The sequence below is a fragment of the Linepithema humile genome, chromosome 1, assembly GCF_040581485.1.
Source record: "Linepithema humile isolate Giens D197 chromosome 1, Lhum_UNIL_v1.0, whole genome shotgun sequence".
In the NCBI taxonomy this organism is placed as follows: Eukaryota; Metazoa; Arthropoda; class Insecta; order Hymenoptera; family Formicidae; genus Linepithema; species Linepithema humile.
In genome coordinates, this window is record NC_090128.1 from 35,231,438 (window position 1) to 35,252,402 (window position 20,965).

The 20,965-nt window shown below is 42.4% G+C and overlaps 1 protein-coding gene across 8 annotated transcripts in view; it reads left to right on the forward strand.

Annotated features, from left to right (window-relative positions):
• The window catches only part of SoxN (SoxNeuro), a 278,527-nt gene that overhangs the window by 160,405 nt on the left and 97,157 nt on the right, over positions 1 to 20,965 (forward strand). For all 8 annotated transcript variants that reach the window (XR_010888067.1, XR_001100531.2, XR_001100532.2 and 5 more), the window contains one exon: positions 20,218 to 20,276. The gene's annotated coding sequence lies outside the window, so the exon portion shown is untranslated. The remainder of the gene's footprint in view (positions 1 to 20,217; positions 20,277 to 20,965) is intronic.

The window sequence follows — 20,965 nt, forward strand, 5'->3', positions numbered from 1 at the left end:
TGTCTAATATTTCTTTCCAGTCGAACTCCACGGCGAGATTTCCTGCGAACTTGGCGTCCCGCGGAGGGACGCGAGGAGAATTTCTCTTCCCTCTCGCCGAAACTCTAGGCAGAGCGATCTCGAAAAACTTTCTCTGTCATAACTCAACCGAGGACGGGGAGGGGCAGAGTACTTGCGAGAAAATCGATGTTCCGCACTTAGAGAGACATCCTTGCCGTTGGTTTAATAACAAAATAATTATCGATTACAAATATAAAATGGATTATGAAAAAGGGAAAGGGAAAGGAATTTCCGAAATTTCATTCAACGACTGTTCTTTGTTGCTGGATATTGCGATTCGCTAGGCTGGATTTTCAGTTCTTGATGCAGGCCTAGAAAATTCTAATAGGCTTTTCCGGCGGCGAAATCATCCTTCGAGAAAATCTAGGCGAGCTTATGCGGGAAAATACGGACCTTTTCTTTCCGCATTTTCCTCGCGTTTCATCTTCTTCTGCTTTCGGCTGTCGCCCCTTGTAAGTAGTATCCACTAAGGAAATACAATAATCGCTTATCGATCTTCTCTGAGGCCCGCTGGAAAAACAATCCTAGGATAATACATATGGAAGGATTTCGTTTTGTATTTATCGTGGGAAATAGGAGCGATTAGATTTGGTAACATACATACATGTCGATTTTATCTGTGGACCATTTACATTTATATTTACATGTATTTATTCTGCTAAAATTTTTGAACGCATTACTTGTATTAACGGCTTGCTTTCTTATTTTTTTCTTTAGGGGGGAGGGTAATTAGTTCAATATTCTTTATTGAAGTTTGCAATCTAATAAAAATCAATAAGTACAGAACAACACAAAATGTTGCATTTCTAAATTTTGAATTATATATATATATGTTTATCTACTAATTAGCTGAAATCCTAATTCAATTTTGACCACAAATTGCATTATTTATGCCATAATTAATAGCATAATTTTATAAACTTAATGAAGATAACTCTATGAGGAATCACGAGTGCGCTATCTCTCGGAACATTAATCCAGTATCAACCTTATTAACGCTGTTTAATGCTGCATCAATTTTGACGTAGATAAAGCCGGTCGCGGTATTGATCACATCCGCGGGACAAAAAACCGGATGAGAGTTCGCGTGGGAAAAAAGAGAGTGCACATAGCCGCGGAGTTAACGAGCCTAATCCTGTCAGTCTCATGAGTCGAGATTAGGAGAGATCTTGCTTCTAGACGAGAACGGCACGAGCGGGACGAGCTAGCGGTTGCCACCTGTGTGTGTACCGGTATACGACCGACGGTGTCCCGCGGTGTCCCGCCCCGTTTTTCAGGACGCGCAAGGATGGTCCTTCGCGTGGTTACGCGAATCCCAAAAGCGCGCACCCTGAAACAGCGCGCGCGCGCTTGCTCGCTACGCGAATAAGAATAAAACGTTTCGCAAACAAAGGCGCCGTTACGATAACGAACCTGTCGACGTGGACCTCGAACTCGTCGGAAACTCGTTTCCGTCCCGGGGGGAGAGGGAGAAAAATCGTTAACCCGTCGCATCGGGCTAGCACCGCTCGCAGGCACTCGCGTTAATCTTTATTCTCTCTCCGTAAATCTCGGCCACGTTGTTACCATAGTGACGAGGTTCACCGCTACTTCTTTAAAAGGAAAGCGGAGAGATAAGAACGTTGGCGAGTATAAGTCTCACGGGCCGCGAAAATGGTAAATTGATAAGAGCAGCACGCATCTCAAAGCACGCGCGTTTAACGAATTTGGTTCAGGCTTTTACGCTTTAATTTTTTTTATTACTGTGAGGAATAATATATTCGCTTTGCTGTTAAATTTTATATACTATATATATATATAATATTAATATACAGGGTGTTTCATAATGTCCGTGCCAACGCTCGTGTGCGAATAGAGTGCGGTAAACTGAATAGAAAAGTCCTTTACCGTTTTGCAATTTTCGCAATAGTAATTGAGATATTAATTAAAAGGGATTGACGAATAATCGCGCGTTGCGCGTAACTAGATCGTGGGCTGTACACTCTAAACGTGACAACAACGAGGATCGCATGGCAACGAAAAATAACACGTAGCGAGAGCAGGAGTGATATGCGTTGCTATTTTTCGTTGCCATGTGATTCTCATTGCTGTCACGCCTAGAGCGTACAGCCTACGATCTAGCCGCGATCAACGCGCGATTATTCGTCAATCCCTTTTAATTAATATCTCAATTACTATTGCGAAAATTGCAAAACGGTAAAGGACTTTTCTATTCAGTTTACCGCACTCTATTCGTACACGAGCGTTGGCACGGACATTATAAAATACCCTGTATAATAATAATAATTAATATGATTATTTTTTTATTCTGAACAAATTTTAAATAAATCGTTAATATTTGTCTGTTAAATACTCAATTTTTTTAATGATTATACTTTTCTGTTATTTTTTATTGATGATTTTGAAATTTGAGAACTGTGAAAGAACCATATCCGGATCTTCGATATACAAAATACAGACGTACCTTCGAGAAAGAGAGACAGAGTAGTTTTCCGAAAAGTGAAATCCGAGCAGAAGGCGGCACTTTTTTCTTTGTAATTATTTTCTTATTGGGTTTCGTTCAGCAATGGCGCGCCGATGTCCCTTCGAGATGGACGCATGAGGATTTGTGAATGAGATTCCGACAGTCGCCATTCAGACTAGCTTCGTATCCAAGATGAGATCGTCGATAACAGTCGAATTATATCCTCGACTTCTTTTTCCTTCCGACATGTGTTTCCCCAACATGTATTTTCGCTATTTTTTATATGTCAAATTCTCAAATAGACACCGCGACTAATAAATTTCGGGCTTAGAGCATTAAAAAATAAGCGTTTTAGAAATTATTTTTGCGGATTTATTTTTTTACTTTTAATAAATTCTAAGTAAATCGATTTTATTTTGTTTTTTAAATACTCAGTGTTTCTGATGATTATATATTTTTCCGTTATTTTTTATCGTTAATTTTGAAATTTAAGAACTGTGATGTATTCGAAAATCCAGACATATCTTCGACATATACAAAATACAGACGTATCTTCAAGAGAAAGAGAGACAGGGTAGATTTTTGAAAAGTGAAATCCGAGCAGAAGAAGGCTGCACTTTTTCCTTGGTAATTATTTTCTCATTGGATTTCGTTCAGCGATGGCGTGCCGAAAAATATCTCTTTGAGATGGCCGCTGGGAATTTGTAAATGAGATCCTACATACTAGCCTCGTTTCCGGAATGAGACGATAACAGCTGGTGCATTTATATCTTCGTTATCCACTCCTTTTTTCTTTCAACATATTTTCCCGACATGTGTTTACGCTATTTTTCAAATGTGCAAGTTCTCAAATAGACATCGTGATTAAGAAGTGTCGGACTTAGCATTGAAAAACAAGCATTTTAGAAATTATTTTTGCAGATTTTCCAGTGTGAGATCATATTTCTGTCTTGATGAAATTAAATTTATATTACTATATTGTCCAATGTCTTTGACAATTAACAGTCATTCGACGTTTAGCATTCTGCGATAGAAGTACGTTATAGAAATAAAAAAACGTGTCAGACGCCACGAGCGAATAAACGAGTTAATGTACTTTCGTGCAGACTTTGTACGTTTATCGGAATCGAAGCCAGTCGGAAAATCCAGAGCATCGCCGTCGATTTAACGCGTTACCGACGTAGCTTCTGCTTTCTGTAATTTTTTTTATACGTATCGGCTTTCAATGGCCGCGTTAACGAGTTACCATTGAGCCCGATGACACCCTTCTAGGACTATCCTTCGTACTGTCGAACATCTCTTTTTTCCTTTTCTTTTCCGTTGACTCGCCTGTCTTCGCCAGAAGAAAGAGGAACGCGAGATCAGCAGGCATCGGCGTTTTCAGAACACGCAGGTACGATGGAGTAACGCGATACAGGGGATGCTTATAGTTCTTTTTTTCTTTTTTGCCTGTTCTTCGCCCTTAATTCGAGAACACAGGAGACCGCCATGTCTGGAGAAACCGAACTCTGCGATAACGATTTCAATCGACTATTTCTTACCGACGTTGCACTTCGAACGCGGACCGTCATAGACTGTCGAACTTAATCTCGCGTTACTAGAATGAAAAAATTAGAGAAAAAGGAAGGGTAGATAGAATTACAGGATGTCGGATCGATCAGTTAGAGTGCCAAAAGATACGTTAAATTCTGCTCCGCACGTTAATTTCACGTTAATTTTTATTAGAAATTACAATTTGAAGTTTTTGTTTCTTTATTTTTTAAAGTTTCCAATTTTTTACGATAAACACAAGATGGAACAGGCGATTAAACAGATATACGATGTACGGAGAAATATTTTTCAGTGTGTGAGTAGGCAGGAGTTCCTAGAAATCCACAGAAGACCTTGGAATTCACGGAACAAAATTCCGATTGTCCTATAGGCATGAATGGGCTCGTGTTGTTACCTGGACATTACGGACAAGTTCTGAGAATCGCCGGAAAATGCAGTGTATTTGATTCGAGACTGCATGGCGACTCAGTCGTTTTGAAAGACATTATTTTAAATGTAGAATAATATTATATTGTAAGATAGACGCTATTTTATTTTAGGTGAAAATAGTTTCCCAAAAGTACGGCGGAGTAACGCGATACAAGGGATGCTTATAGTTTTTTATTTCTTTTGCCTGTTCTTCGCCCTTAATTCGAGAACACAGGAGACCGCCATGTCTGGAGAAACCGAACTCTGCGATAACGATTTCAAGTTTTAAGTTTTACATTTTCGAAGAATAAAAATAGAGGAATATTCCGGCAATCAGATAAGACCGGTTATTCTTTGTTGAAAGAAATGAGACTTTTAAATTGTGAGTATAAAAGAATAGTAGAAATGTATTCTCAAAGAATTTTGAAGTTGGCCTTTTCTTAGCGAAATTTCGATCATGAATTATCATACATAAATATTTTCTATTTCGCCTTGTTTAGTTTTTATTTAAAGTACGCTTTTGAATAAGTAAAACATGATATATTTTATTTATGTATATTCTTAAAGCAAAACTTTTTTAATGTTGTAGAACTTTTAGTATGTAATATGTAATTTTTGTGTAAATATGAAATTTTTGTTAAGTAAAAATTAACTTTTGAAATTGCCAAAGAATGTATCTTGTTTTTTGGTTCCAGTTTGAAGTAAAACCAACTTGTATATAATAGATGTATAGTATAGATAGGGTTGTATTATCCGTCCATATGCGATACACTAATTTGAATCTCGCAAATTCTCGCTTATGTATTATAAATAACGTAAGCACAATGTTTCCGTCCATTTGGCATGCTTAAAAAAATGTCATAAAGTATTTACTAAAAATACAATTGAATTATACGATTCGTAAAACCATTTTGAAAAATGATTCATAGCAAGACTCATTTATGAGCGTGGTACGCTCCGAAGTCTTGAAAAATATCGACAATAGACTTTCTTTCGTTTTTAACTATCTATTCTGTGCTAGCTGATTTAGAGATTAGTTTTGTTCTGAATATTTTATGTACATTGCTAATTTACTATATCATTTATTGTTCAATATTTTTTTACATTGTGACGTAAGTGTCTCAATTTTGTACGATATAACACTCTTCAGAAAACATATGTTGAAGATGAGCTTGAAACGTCAAAGCTAGTAGAGTCGACCATTATGTGGTACGATTATGAATCGATCGCTAGTTAATCAGTTTCAGAATGTCGGTCGACGTTCCCTTAATGGTTCCGAAGACTAAATGGATCTAAACAGAGACCAATCAAGCTCTTGCCGCTACTATATCCCGCGCGAGCAGAAACCGCGAGGTCGTTCCGGTCCCGAATTGACGGGAAGTAAGCTCCCTCATCAATACTCGGCATCATGTGGTTCGCTGCAATTAATTCCATTAGTGTTTCCCACGTTGTTAGTTATCGACAATTTTTTCACGTTGTTTTTGAATCGCACATAGCTATATATTTGTTATATTTGTAATCATAAATATTTTGTATTGGAAAAATAAAACATTAAAATTACAAAACATTGCAAAAATTAACTAATTGATTAGGAGAAAACATTTTTTTGTCAAAATATGATATATTTATAAACGTATCAATATAAACAGTAAATAATTGATTGAAAAACAGTATTGTTATATTTTTTTTATTTTAAACGAACGAAAAGTTTTCAATGGAAATACAACATTTTTCTAGTTAGATCTTGTGGATCGGTAAACATCCGACGAATTCTTCCCGGATGAACCGTGAAAAATAAAGCTCTCGCACGTGGAAAGGATGCATATGGGAGGAAGTGAGAGGTACGGGACGGAGGGGAAGAAAGAGAAAGGGAATAAGATCGGATAAGTAACGCCCCCGTCCCCCGATGTATCGCGTTCTTCAGGAGCAGATGTTCTTGGACTACCGGGACTCCGCGTACTTTGACTGACAGCTGAATGCCTCGAAAAGGACTGCGCGGTTCTCGGTGCTATCCGCGCTCTATGGTTCTAAATTTCGTGCGCGAGCGTTTACGACGTATTCGCCGCCACAAAGAAAAACCTCTCTTCGTCGAAATTAAAAATATTCTACCTCGAGAAAAACAGAGATTGAGAGGAGTGAGGGAGAGAGAGAGGGAGAGAGAGAGAGAGAGAGAGAGAGAGAGAAAGAGCGCAATTTTGCTTATCTTAAGGTAAAACGTTTAGGGTCGACACAATTATATCTCGACGTTGACCGCGAAATGTCGCGGCTAACAAGCGCATCCGTGTTCTCGATGTCCCCGATGTCAAGTCGACACCGGGAAGCGCGCGTCGTCGTCGTCGATCTGGTCGTAGGACGTAGTAGAATTCCCCCGGCTTGTCGGAACGACCTCCTTTGTCCCATGATGCTGTCGATAAAAGCGACATAATCGAAGGGTCGATACTCTGGGGTTACGATGGATCCGGGAGAGCTCATTCGGAGCACATGGAATACCCGATACGCGATCAGTGACAAGACATCGAACACGGAACGTCGTCGTTGTCGCTCTTGTTAAGATTCGCGTAAGGATCAATTCTACGCGAGAACTCATTTTTCTCTCAATCATAGCTACATGCTCCGATAATACTATTTTAATCGTATTTAACCAGCTTGCTCCGCGCGCAACCCGGGCAGCGGTCAGAAGAGTCGGAGGACACGTAAACTTCCCAGCACGAGGAACGGAGGGCGTTTAACGTGGATGGCCCCAAAGACGGGAAAGGGGGAGAAGAGGTGAAACGGTAGACATGGGCCGGCGATAGTGATGTCACGGTAGCCACCGGAAATAGCCGGTACTATCAGCCGCTTCGCCGGATAGCGCGCCGTCACCGCAGAAAGAGTTCCAATCTTCTATTCAGCACGTTCTTCCTCGCCTCTCACTCTTCTCAGTCCCACCGGACTATTCTCCCTCTCACCCTACCTCTCTCTTTCTCTCTCTCTCTCTTGCTTCTCTGCGGCGAGGTTGCCCGATACAACAACGTCTTCACGAGAATGGACTGGGGCCGTTTCCACCGCCGAAAAAAGAAGCGCGAAAGGGTGGCAGAAGATGGCCGGAAGCACGAAAGAAAGCAGATGCCTCGACAACCCCGACTTATCTGGCTAGTACCCTCCGGCCCGCCCGCTATGTCCCACTGCGTCCCCTCTCTTCCGTGCATCTTCCTCTGTCACTTTTCCTCGGTCTAGCGAACGACTAGATCCTTTCTCTGATTTCAACGAACACGCACGAACACTCATAACCCGTATACTTGCAAAAATGTTTGCGATTATGCGTTACGAATATTGTTTGTCCTATATATCAATATGTTACATACAAATATACACTGTGGAGTAAAAATTGTGATAATTAAAAATTTTCTTCGTATTTTATTTTTTCTAACTACACGAACATCGCAAACACGCAAGCATCACAGTCACGCTGTTTTAAAACGCCACGGGTACACGACGATAGAACGATAGGAGCGAAACTCGGTGTCGTTGATAGAGTATGCAAACTTTATAGTCCCATGGGGGTGGAAGGGGAGGAAAGGCTGGACGGACTTTCCTTTTTCTTCGTTCCTTTGCCTACGTCGCCTGCGCCCCATTCCGCGCGGTAAGTAGCTGCGCTACTAAGCGGTGGTTGCGGTGATACATCATGGGGTGTCAACGAGTGTCCCTGCCACTGTAATCTCGCATCCATCAAGACGGCGTACGGGACAGGACGAGGCGCGAGGGGCGAGGGGGTGACACGCGGGCGGGCGGACGACGGTTCTCTGATCGATGTCCATCGGCTCCGGGAAGCAACCTCCGAGGCCTCACCTACGACCTTCTTTCTCTCCTAAACACGATGGCGGCGGGTAGCCTACGCTAGGATCAATCGGTTTTTGCCCGACTCGATTTTCATTTATCTTTCTCTATCTGAAGGTTGCTATCGTCATCGCGATTCTTCAGGCCGTGTGCGCTCGTGATGCAAAGCCCGAACAGTCCGGATGTTTTATGTATTCCATATCAGGCGCGAATTTCGCAGCTCGCATAAAAAATGATAGCGTCTGACCGCGTTGCTTTTTCACAAGACCGACGTACTTTGACATCAATTAATTTCAACTGCAGTTTAGTTATCTATCCGTCGCTTCCTGGTGTTGGTCTTCTAGATTCTGAAGAGCGACGGCGAGGCAATTGAATTACGGGCAAAGTTAACCGATGTTCTCGTCCTCGTCCTGCTAATTACTCGCTAATCTCTCGCTCGAAGTCGTGAGTCCATAAAGCCAGGATTACCGCTACGGTGTAAGGATTATAACGGCGTCCTTGATCCTTGAGAGACCTTCGCAGGTATCGTCTTTTAGCGCAGTATCCTCTTCTCGCTTCTCTGTGCTATTTTATTGTGTTTGATGCTCAGCGATTTTCTTCATACGATGGCATTAAGTAAAGAATCCTAAAGTCAATAAATATTGATTTCGTGATCCTTTTTATTGATATGCAAATAAGCTTTGCTTAATATGTATTTATATCATTTTTTTCAATTTTTAATTACATTCTTTACTCCATAAGTGATAATATATATTAATATTTACAGTTTGTACATTTTTCTCGTTTTTAAGTATGTGAAAAATTTTCTAAAAAGAAAAAAACAATGTGCATACAAATTAGATGCATAAAATTATAAATATGAACTTGGTTATTTTAAGAATAGAGAGTAGATGAGTATCAGATGATCATAATGATGAGTAGTGATAATACAATTAATTGATTTTTGATTACTTCCTTTTTTTCGCTGTTTAAGGGAGTATTCCACTTTACTGGCCTCAGAAATACGTGTTTTTGGGGAATTTTTTGCAAGAAACTATTAATATCAATTTAAAATTTTATTATTATTGAATCTCTATTTATAAATTTTTTCAAAGTAAAAAGTTAGTCAGTTGTGAATTCAGAGAGCGCTGAAGATATTCTCGCCGAAAAAACATTCTCCGCTGGCAGGTGATCCTAGCTATCCTGATTGCCAGAAACAGAAAAAGCAAGTAGATTATTATTAAGAGTATGAGTATACGAATCGCATGAATTATCAAATATCCAAGAACCCCAAAATTCACGAAATCATGGTACTTTAAACATGACACATCGATTTTCTAGGGAAATTACAACTTTTTTTTTGTTATAAAAAAATAAATATTGCAAGTATTGTATTAATCGTAGTTCATGCTATAGAGGGACTATTCTTTAATATGTATGTCAAATTTAAAGCTAATACGTTGGATAATTTATTAGCAATCAACTGCGCCAGCTCAAAAAAAGGCTTTAACTTCAATAATTCTCCGAATTTTTGAACTTGAAATTTTATCTACACATTCCTGAGACTTCAATCTTGTGTAAGATCTTTAATATTATGTAAGAAAAAAAAGTCGAGGAAAACGCTGATTTTTTTTACCTAACAAAGTAGAATTTTTTTTTAAATTTTAAGCAATCTAAATAGAAATTTTTGTGTGACAGCTTGTGTCATTACTCACTGATACAATACCTTGAAAAATCAATCTTGATTTTCCGGCTCATTCATAAGTGTACCTAATCGTTCCACTTGGCAGCGTTTACACGTCCTAGATTAAAAAAAGAACAGTGACGTCGTGAAAGGAAGATGGCGTCGTCCCTCAGGAACCGGGGGGTAAATTTTAAAGGTCTCTCTTTCTCTCTCATTTTGCCGTGCCCTCTCTTTCTCCTGTCCGTTGACTCTGAACCACGGCAATCACGACGCGTGCAATTTTTATGAAGTCCTCGCCGGGTCTTCGAGTCGTTGAATAATTCAGGGTCAAGAGGGGGAAAACGACGCTTGCGCGTAGAATTTTTGGCCTCTGGTCGACCGGAGAACGCTTTTTCACAATCTTGCACGACATTATTATTATTATTATTTGTAATTTGATTGTTATTTTAAGCGGTATTCTAAAAGAAATGGATTTGCGCGCTGGATTTGTTGATTGCTTTAAAGATTTAGTAATAATAATGATAAACTGCAAAGTTTGCCGAGTTCCTATATTTTATATCTATATTTTATATCTATATTTCTATTGAAAAAAATCGCGCGGTATTGTGAAAGCATTTAACGATAACGAGAAATTTTTTCAAGATAGTAAAGAGAGATAAAGATAAGTCTTTGTGGATTGCTCAGCGGCCGAAATAATTTTCCTGTTAATTAACAAGAGAGCTATAGGGACAATTCATTGGCATTCTGACGGAGAAGCGGAACGAAGATCGCACCCGTAACGAGAGGTACGATCTGTTTTTTCCGCGCTTAATTTCTGGACTACTCTCTGGCGCACCCTCGGCTATTAATCACGGGAACACTGCTACGCTCGGGTCCGCTCCGCACAGCACTGTTTGCAAACCAGTCTGCAATAAAGCGATTCGACGTCGATTCGCCACCACGTCGAATTATCCAGATACCATTTGCGAGCAATATACACCCGACCCCCGTGCGACGTAATTTATTCGCTGTAACTGACGGCGGCGTTACGACCGCCGATACCGCACGATTTTTCTGCGTAAACAGGAGTCATAAAAGTTCATCGAAAAAAATTTGCGGAGAAAAAGAACCAAAAAAAAAAAAAAAAAAAAAAAAAATAGTACTACGATACAATATTCCAGATTTTACGCAACAGCGAGTATAATAATATTTTTGTGATTTTTGTTTTACCTATTGTTTTGAACGAAAAATATTTCGCAAAGCGTAATGCATATATCTAATATATATATATATATATATATATATGTAAATTTATGCATAATACATCTAGTTTTAGATCAAAAAATACCGCAGCGGTCCAGTATTAATCTGAAAATATTAATAAAATTCGTTTCCATTAAAATAAACAAAAATTGCTTAAAAAAGAAAAAAAAAAGAAAAATGCTTGACACCGAGATTGCTCGAGCGATACGGCTTCTGTCAGTGTTTTACTCAGCAGCTTCCACGAGAACGTAACATCAAGTTTTTACTCTTTCGCGGCTATAGTCATGTATGAAAGCACACTCTTATCGGATCCCGGATCGGTCTCTCGTGTCCCGTAGGACCGCGCGGGCACAGGTGTACAAATAAATTGTGCGGGCATACTGATTGCGCGTAGCTGCGGCATCTCGCTGCACCGGCCCGGCCGGTCGTCGTTCTGGCTGCATCATTCTCCCTGATTGCTAAACGATGCGCGCAACTGCTCGCTCGCTCACTCGCTCGCGCGAGCCCGCAATTCTCCGCGCGCGATTAAATACATCCGCGCAAATCAGGATCTCATTGCGCTGTCAACGGCCAATGGGCACAACCGCCGGTCTACGCCGCACGTCCGTTTTGACGACATAATCTCTCTCTTGCCCCATCTCTCCGCCTCACCACCCTTTTCTGATTCCCGACATCGAAACGTTTTTTTTCCCCTTTCTTATAATGCAAAATCTGCACTGCAACCGGATAGCCTTCGCAGCCGCGCGATGCAACATCTCGTCGGCCAATTTAAATGTTCGTTGAACTCTACCTTTCCCGCAATGATCTTTTTATTCGTTTTCCGTTTTAAAAAACTGAACTGTTTAATCGTGCGTTGCGTAAGAAGCTTAGAAATTAAAACAATTTTCGCTGTTTAATCGCACGTTAATTCGTAAGAACGAAATTTGTTCGGCGCGATTGACGCGACTCATGTGTTTTGCTAACGCGATGAATCGTAGCGGCGAAAGTACTACGGAATTGCTTTTATATTTGTTTTGATTCGACGCTCTATTTTTACGGAGAGAGAGAGAGAGAGAGAGAGAAAGAGAGAGAGAGAGAGAGAGAGAGAGAGAGAGAGAGAGAGAGAGAGAGAGAGAGAGAGAGAGAGAGAGAGGGTCGCGGGCGCAGTGTCACAATAGTCGCGTCGTTTGGAAGCGTCCGATATTATTGCGCCGATCGATCCATCGACACGTTCGGAATCCGCGTCGGGATTCGGTCCGCGGCGGGAAATGACAATGGCACCCTTCGCACACGGCCCACCATCTTACGACACTTAATTCGTGCTACGTCCGTCACCTGCCGGCAACACGACGTCCGCGCCGCGCGACACGGCTCTCCCGGCGCATTCAAGAAACCTCGAGGAGATTCGTTCCGCGTTCGCGAACGTCATTCAACGCGCGTGGAATTTCAATACGTGCCCGCGTACGTAGTGATCCTGGTTTGTGAATCTCGGATACGTATACATTGTATGCATACATATTTGTATCGCTCGCGCCCATCCTCGTGGCGAATTTATAATTTCAATAAACGTCGGCGTTTCTTTGATTTCGGATTACGTTAAGTAAGTGGATCCCTCTGTTACCATTGTTCACTCACCTTTAGCACCGTGTAATGGAGATTATTATTATCTCGGACATGCCCCCGATCGCGCGTATCTCGTTGAAATGTAGGAATGACTTGCTGGTCATGTCTATATTCCCACGTTATCTCAACTGCGAGACGCGACGGCAATCGCCGCCGCCACGAGAACGGAGAATCACTGCGACGAGGTCAGGCCCCTTTTCGCAAGGTCCCCCTCGGTACGACCGGGGGCCTCTGCTCCACATAGCCGTGCATGAGCCTCGCCGAGGTGTACCGTGAAGAGGGTACGCTCGAGGGTTCCTGGATCGTCAGCGGGGGGGAATTGGGGATCCCTTCGATATTTATTGCGGGGATGCGTGCCGGGCAGATATTATTATTTGTACCACGCGCATAATTCAAGCCGGTCGTTAAAATTATTTTATTACTTGTTCTACACGCCGCCGCTCCCAGATTCCGCGCGGTCACCCTCGTACATGGACCGTCATGTTTTTTCGCCATCCGTGGGAGCATCTTTGCGATAACTAAGTTTCAACTAAGTAATCGACCGAAATCGTTTAAAAAAACTGTAGTGTGTCGCATATAGAATAACGGTACTACAATCGATTCTTTTTATTAATTCAGAAATTGAAATAAAATTTTAATTCAGAAATTAGAGTAATTTTAGTATTTATTTTCAAATTATGAAATATATGAATAAATGCTGCTTAAATTAATTTGTGCGCAGGAGCTCTTTTATTCCAAATATTAACATAATCAGTTTTTCTAATTAAAGTTTTAATGTCTGAAAAAGTGAAAAATGCCAAATAGTGTGTCACAAAAATCCTGATATAGGAAATAATGTTTATAACATGTTTTACGAAAATAACTCGATTGAAAAAGAGCTAAAATGTAACAATACGCAATGGGAATGAGTTGTAATCTAGATCTAATCTCTTTTTTAGATTAACGGAAATATGGATAACAAAATTTTTTTAAAATTCCTTCGTCGATAGTATGCTTGATAAGATAGAGTATTTGTACAATGTACGTATAAATGCCACCTGTTGTAAAGTGCATTCACCATCATTATACACCATCAACGCCTCAAGAGAATAAAGAGAAAAGCACATGATTCGAGGCAGGGCTTAAAATAGGTCGACGCTAATACAAGTTCGTTTCTGCGGGCTACCCGGTTGGTTCTCCTTTCTTTTTCTCGCAACGTCACTTTCCGCAGAACGGGTTCCTGCAGATCGTTATTGAAACGAACGACACGCCGGTCAACGGCAGGGGCGTATCTGGTCGGACGCCCCGGGTCGAGAGCGTCGTATGGAGCGAGCGCCTTTCTTTACGAGGAGGCGAGCGCGCGCAAAGTGGCGTGACGAGTGGCGGGACCAGAATCTCGACGAGCGGCAAGCCTCTCACGTGGAGTAACTTAAAGTCGTATCAATCTCATTTATGCCAATTTTCGTGTCTCGTGTGGTAGCCCCTGCTTCTTTCGGGCCCCGTCCGAGCTAGGGACTCTCCCCTCCCTACGCCCCTTTCTCATCTTCGTCGCGCAAACCTCGACGAGCCGCGCGTCATTGGCGAGTGTCCACGGCGCGACACGTTTCCGAGACATTTTCATGATAATCGGAGGTGGGTTCGGGGTGTCGTTGGTACCGCGACACGTTCCTGCGTATGCAAATCGCGGTATGGGATCAGTAGCTACCACCGGGCCTGCAGGAGCCGATTTATCGCGCCCTCTCGAATCGATTATTCATCGATCGAACTCGTTTGTCGACTCGATTAATCTCCATGAAAAATGTGACGATTTCCCGTGCCCCCGCCTGGCGTTAGCGAGAACGAGATAATTTACGCGCGGCCACGGAACTCGCGCGGATAATTGATCGCTGTTTACCAATGCTCTCTCCTGAGGGAGGGCACGCGGCACAATCGCCGGTCCTACACATTTGTACGCATGTTGACTTAGCCGCTCTCTCTCTCTCTCTCTCTCTCTCTCTCTCTCTCTCTCTCTCTCTCTCTCTCTCTCTCTCTCTCTCTCTCTCTCTCTCTCTCTCTCTCTCTCTCTCTCTCTCTCTCTCTCTCTCTCTCTCTCTCTCTCTCTCTCTCTCTCTCTCTCTCTCTCTCTCTCTCTCTCTCTCTCTCTCTCTCTCTCTCTCTCTCTCTCTCTCTCTCTCTCTCTCTCTCTCTCTCTCTCTCTCTCTCTCTCTCTCTCTCTCTCTCTCTCTCTCTCTCTCTCTCTCTCTCTCTCTCTCTCTCTCTCTCTCTCTCTCTCTCTCTCTCTCTCTCTCTCTCTCTCTCTCTCTCTCTCTCTCTCTCTCTCTCTCTCTCTCTCTCTCTCTCTCTCTCTCTCTCTCTCTCTCTCTCTCTCTCTCTCTCTCTCTCTCTCTCTCTCTCTCTCTCTCTCTCTCTCTCTCTCTCTCTCTCTCTCTCTCTCTCTCTCTCTCTCTCTCTCTCTCTCTCTCTCTCTCTCTCTCTCTCTCTCTCTCTCTCTCTCTCTCTCTCTCTCTCTCTCTCTCTCTCTCTCTCTCTCTCTCTCTCTCTCTCTCTCTCTCTCTCTCTCTCTCTCTCTCTCTCTCTCTCTCTCTCTCTCTCTCTCTCTCTCTCTCTCTCTCTCTCTCTCTCTCTCTCTCTCTCTCTCTCTCTCTCTCTCTCTCTCTCTCTCTCTCTCTCTCTCTCTCTCTCTCTCTCTCTCTCTCTCTCTCTCTCTCTCTCTCTCTCTCTCTCTCTCTCTCTCTCTCTCTCTCTCTCTCTCTCTCTCTCTCTCTCTCTCTCTCTCTCTCTCTCTCTCTCTCTCTCTCTCTCTCTCTCTCTCTCTCTCTCTCTCTCTCTCTCTCTCTCTCTCTCTCTCTCTCTCTCTCTCTCTCTCTCTCTCTCTCTCTCTCTCTCTCTCTCTCTCTCTCTCTCTCTCTCTCTCTCTCTCTCTCTCTCTCTCTCTCTCTCTCTCTCTCTCTCTCTCTCTCTCTCTCTCTCTCTCTCTCTCTCTCTCTCTCTCTCTCTCTCTCTCTCTCTCTCTCTCTCTCTCTCTCTCTCTCTCTCTCTCTCTCTCTCTCTCTCTCTCTCTCTCTCTCTCTCTCTCTCTCTCTCTCTCTCTCTCTCTCTCTCTCTCTCTCTCTCTCTCTCTCTCTCTCTCTCTCTCTCTCTCTCTCTCTCTCTCTCTCTCTCTCTCTCTCTCTCTCTCTCTCTCTCTCTCTCTCTCTCTCTCTCTCTCTCTCTCTCTCTCTCTCTCTCTCTCTCTCTCTCTCTCTCTCTCTCTCTCTCTCTCTCTCTCTCTCTCTCTCTCTCTCTCTCTCTCTCTCTCTCTCTCTCTCTCTCTCTCTCTCTCTCTCTCTCTCTCTCTCTCTCTCTCTCTCTCTCTCTCTCTCTCTCTCTCTCTCTCTCTCTCTCTCTCTCTCTCTCTCAAGGAGCTCTCCATCGCGAGCGAGATCGTGTTGCACTAATTAAAATAGATGTCGCGTGTAAAGTTTTGTTGTTGCTAATTAATACGATGCGGTTTTCAATAACTCCCATTAACGTCTCCGAGTTAAATCCATTATTTATCTTTAGTGTGGATAATTGCGCGCGAGCGAGCTCATGAAAAACCGTATGCGATACACGAGTCTTGGGTATACGCGTACCTCGAGCACAGCGTCAAGAACGAAGGGTACGCCGGGTACACGTAGTACCCTCGTCACGATCGTCATCGAGGTGACAGGTAAATACAGAGAACCGGGGTCTACCCTCCCGAGGATATACAATATACGCTCACGAGCCAAGTAGGAGAAAGGAGAAGGGGTGGATCGGACTGCGCGGCGGGCACGCAGGGAGAGGGGCCGGGGGGGGGGGGAGGAGAGTTCGTAAACGAGAATTAAATCCGAGACGACGTTCCCATTTATTCGAGATACGCTCCTTGTTGTGACCCAGACGAAATCGTGCGTGCAAGAAAAAGCCATGAGCGGGTAATCGTTTAACACGGCGATATTCTTTCGATCGATTCGGATAGCAATTGTACGAGAAGCAATAATATCTGACGAGAAGATTCGGACACGCAATCGCTACGCAATCTCTTTAATCGTCTCTATCTCCGCTTTATATATAAATATAGTTCTTAATAATCGTACTTTGAATCACAATTATTCGCTGTCTTAAATAATATTTATCAAAACAGTTTGATAACTGCATCGCGGCGCAGTACAGATCGTCGCTCCGGATTTTATATATGTAACAAAATCATATTGTGTTCTGCTTTTATGCGCTATAACGTAAAGGTGGGAGCATTTCGCGAGACATAACTTCCGTCGTGTTTATCTCGCGCGATCGTCATTCGCACCATCCGAATGTGAGGTTTCGTATGCACCTTTGGCGCGCGCGGTTTGCACCGTCGGTTAACTTCTATTCCTTCCACGGCGGAAAAAAAGTCGCATACGGCGCACACGCACCATTACGCACGCTGGACACAATCTCGCCTACACGCACACGCATACTTGCATTCCAGGCAAAGAGAAAAGAGGCAAACACGCACCGGCGATTGGTCGACCGTATGCACGTGTGCGTGCACCGCAGGAGGGCAGGGGGATGAGGGGGGAGCGGTTATGGAGAGGCCAAAGGCACAGAGGGATGCAGGAAAAAGCGCGTGCACGCATACGCAGCAACGCACGGCAATAGCAGCAGCAGCAGCAGCAACAGCAACAGCAGCGGCAGCATCGCTAGTGATCTCCCTCTCGTTCACTCCCGTACCGCTCGCCTCTCTCTCTCTCTCTCGCCCATTTCCTCTCTCTTTCTCGCTCACTCTTCCTGGCGCGAAGGGTGGAAGCCATCTGCATCGCGATGAATGCCACTAACCACCCTGTGAGCACCCCCCCCCCCCCTCTGCCCCTACTCTTGCAAAACCCCCTTTGCCTTCAACCCCTCTCTCTGTCGCGGGCTAGCCGGACGCGGCCATGGGTTCTCAATGCGTTCGCGATGGAATGCAAAGTTATTCTGCAAGCATAATACAGCGATGATCCTCGACAGTCACTTACAATTTTTGCACAAAGTGCAAATATGCTTATTCGAAAGGTATAAATGCGCGTTCAGTCGCGAATTAAATGTGTTAAAAGATGATTTGCTTACCCCACGGATCACCGGTATCTGTGTACCCATTATATCTAAATTTGTATTATATACACACCAATGTGTCAACATGTTCGCTTTAAAGAACTATAAAGAGTTCACGAGCAACAAAAGGTAAAGTTTTCCCATCACACTCGCCTGCTGAAGCTTTTAACTCGTTAAATTTCCTGTATTAAGCTATTCGCGATCATTGATGCGTTGGCAATGAAACAACCGGCATTCCTCGCGCAATTACTCGCGCCTCTGGCACTCACCAGATCGAAACGACGGCCGCTAAATCGATGGACAACGTGAAGGCTCTCGCATGCCGATGAGAGAAGCGCGCTTTTCTGAGCTACGAATTTATTGTGCGCGCTCCATCATGCCGCGTAGATGCGCGCATCTTTCCGCGACGAAATAATCGATCGTTTAACTCTGACGCCGGCAGTTTATCATTATCCCCAGTGAAACGTAGGCACGCAGGTTTCGTCATCGCTCACGTCGCGCCTTTATTTTGTTCCTTGTTTCTCGAGGCGCGCGCTTTATTATCGCCGAGGCGATGATTTGCAAAATAAGCCCTCCCCGTTCGTTTGACTTTCGCCAGTCTCGCGGACGCAGACGGCGCGGCGTTTATCAAGTGTACGAATTAAATTGCCGTTTTATTACCCTTGAGGGACGAGGGCAAGGGTGAGAGCTTACCACCCCCCCTCTTTTTATTCCCCGTTTGGTGTGCCGATGAAAATTTGATACTCAGTAAAACTTTATCTCTCATCGTGGATTTTAAACGCTCGAAAAGTTGTGTCTTATTTCGTCGACATTTTACTTTTATCGGTCTTGAAAAAATGAATAAGTTAAATATTCACGAATTGACGTTCATTTGTTAATTAGTGTAAACATTAGTTAATATTAATATACTTTTTTTGTTTATATATTTATATAATTTAATTCGTGAAACTTTGTTTTATAATTTTTTAAATTTATGCACTGCATTGTGATTCTTTATTTGCAAATCAAGCGGTCATTCACACTTTGCTGTTATAAAAATAACATTTCGCAGTTTAATATGCGTATTAATTTATGCAAGGTAATGGAAAATATGTTTGAAACTTATTTTTTAGATTATTAATGTTGCAACTTATTTAATTAATTATTGGAAATTATAATATTTCGAATTGTGATGGTTTGAATTACTTTGCGAATAGCGCAATTTCGAAGCGAGGCATGAAATATGTGACCGCAGTCCCCACTTCAATATATTTTCCAAAGATGTTTACTCGGCGGCCAGTTTTTCAAGGCGCGTCTGTGCCGGGCGAACATCTATCCCGCGTGCGATACTTCCGGATGCGGAACACGATTCCCGCATTATGCCGAGTACGCGGTCACGACTGTTACGAATCGCCGGGCGAGCACCATTCTAAAGCCCCCGTCGGATTCTAAACACACCCTTTACATACCGCGAAGTGATAGGTGGGCGGATTTAAGAGATTGGTGACAAGGGGGAATTCGGTCTGATCGATTATACGTTACCCGTTTCTCGACTTGCGGTCGATGGTTAGTTTTGCGGCGGATGGAAATTTGCGTAACCGATGGAAAAAAATTTGTGAAAAATATTTCAAACGTCAGTAAAAAAAAAAAAAAAGAACAAAATGCAAAACAGATCAAAATTCTCGAAAATTGTGACTTGTGAAATAGTATTAGAGCTGCGACAAGAGTCATATATTATGGTGAACGATAATATAAATTTAAAATAAAAATTGCCTAAAAAATTACTGACAACACATTCAAAATACGACATTTTTGTCATCATTATTAAGCGTGTCGATAATAGAGAACGTCAATATAAATTTCCTAGCTTTAATAAATTTTTTATTGTATATTTCACACGTTAAAAATAGGCTTGTATATTTTCGACAGACCTGTTGAATATCGTGCACAATATGCATACAATAACAATCATTATCGTTAAGTAACTTCATCATTTTATCTATGTATTGTCAGCTTGGATGATTGTATGTACCAAGAATATCGTTTGTGACCGTATAATCCTAAAAGGCTTTAAAAGACGTGCGATTGACAAGTCGACAGTAAACGGAAATAGCTACGTCACTGCTAATCTGCTACCAAGTATCTAATCTGCTTAGTTAGTTAATCCGATTTCTGTATCTGTTAAAGATAGAAGTCGAGTTAGTGCACTTTAATCTTGCCAGTATTTTACTTAAAATTGTAAGAAATCACAATGCGAGCCAAATTATTTTCTGAGATGATTCGATGTTTAATAATCCTTATAATTTTTCTAGCAGTGTTCACAATAAAGTTAAAATATTATTAAACGAAATGATAAATTTGTTCCGTTTTTGTTTTTCAGATGAAACTGATTGCTACCACACGGAAGGACGTACATCTAGTTAATGGCGACACTTTACAGTAAGTATACTGTTACTAGCACTACGCATGTACACAAAAATGTTAAAATAAGAAATTTCACAATGCCTTAATTGCTTGTCACTATATTATAACTCCATGTAATATACTTATTTTGACTGACAAAGTGCAGGTAGCGGTGGTGCAAATCTTTGTCGCGAGTAAACGGTTCTTTGTCGTGAAAAAAGTTCTGATGGCTCATTGTGATATGGGCTAATGGCCACTGCGTAAAATCGGCGGCTGTAAATTTCTATCCCAGTGGCTGGCTGCTCGTCTGTGGCTCGAACGAGCGAGAGATTATTTGGATTCCGAAGAATGGCAACAATCGAGCTTTGTAATCGGTCCTCGAAACGATAAAGACTTTGTTGGCTACCCTTCCGGTGCCACCGTTCTCTCCCCGTCGCAACCACCCCCTGATTTTCGCTCCATCTCGCCCCCGCTCCTACCGTTTCTCTTTTCTCTTCGTCGCACACACAATCTCCCTTTCTCTCGTTACTCGAGCTCTAAGAGCCGAATGCTATCACCTGTTGACAATCAGACGCCTACGAATTCGCCCGCGTATCGCGCGATCGTGTTCTCTTAGTCTCTTCTTTTTTCTTTCGTTCAAGTTCGACGACGTTTCACGTTTGATGAATTAAAGAGAAGATTTTATTTCGACGTAAAAAAACGATCAATGAATTGAGTATTATTTA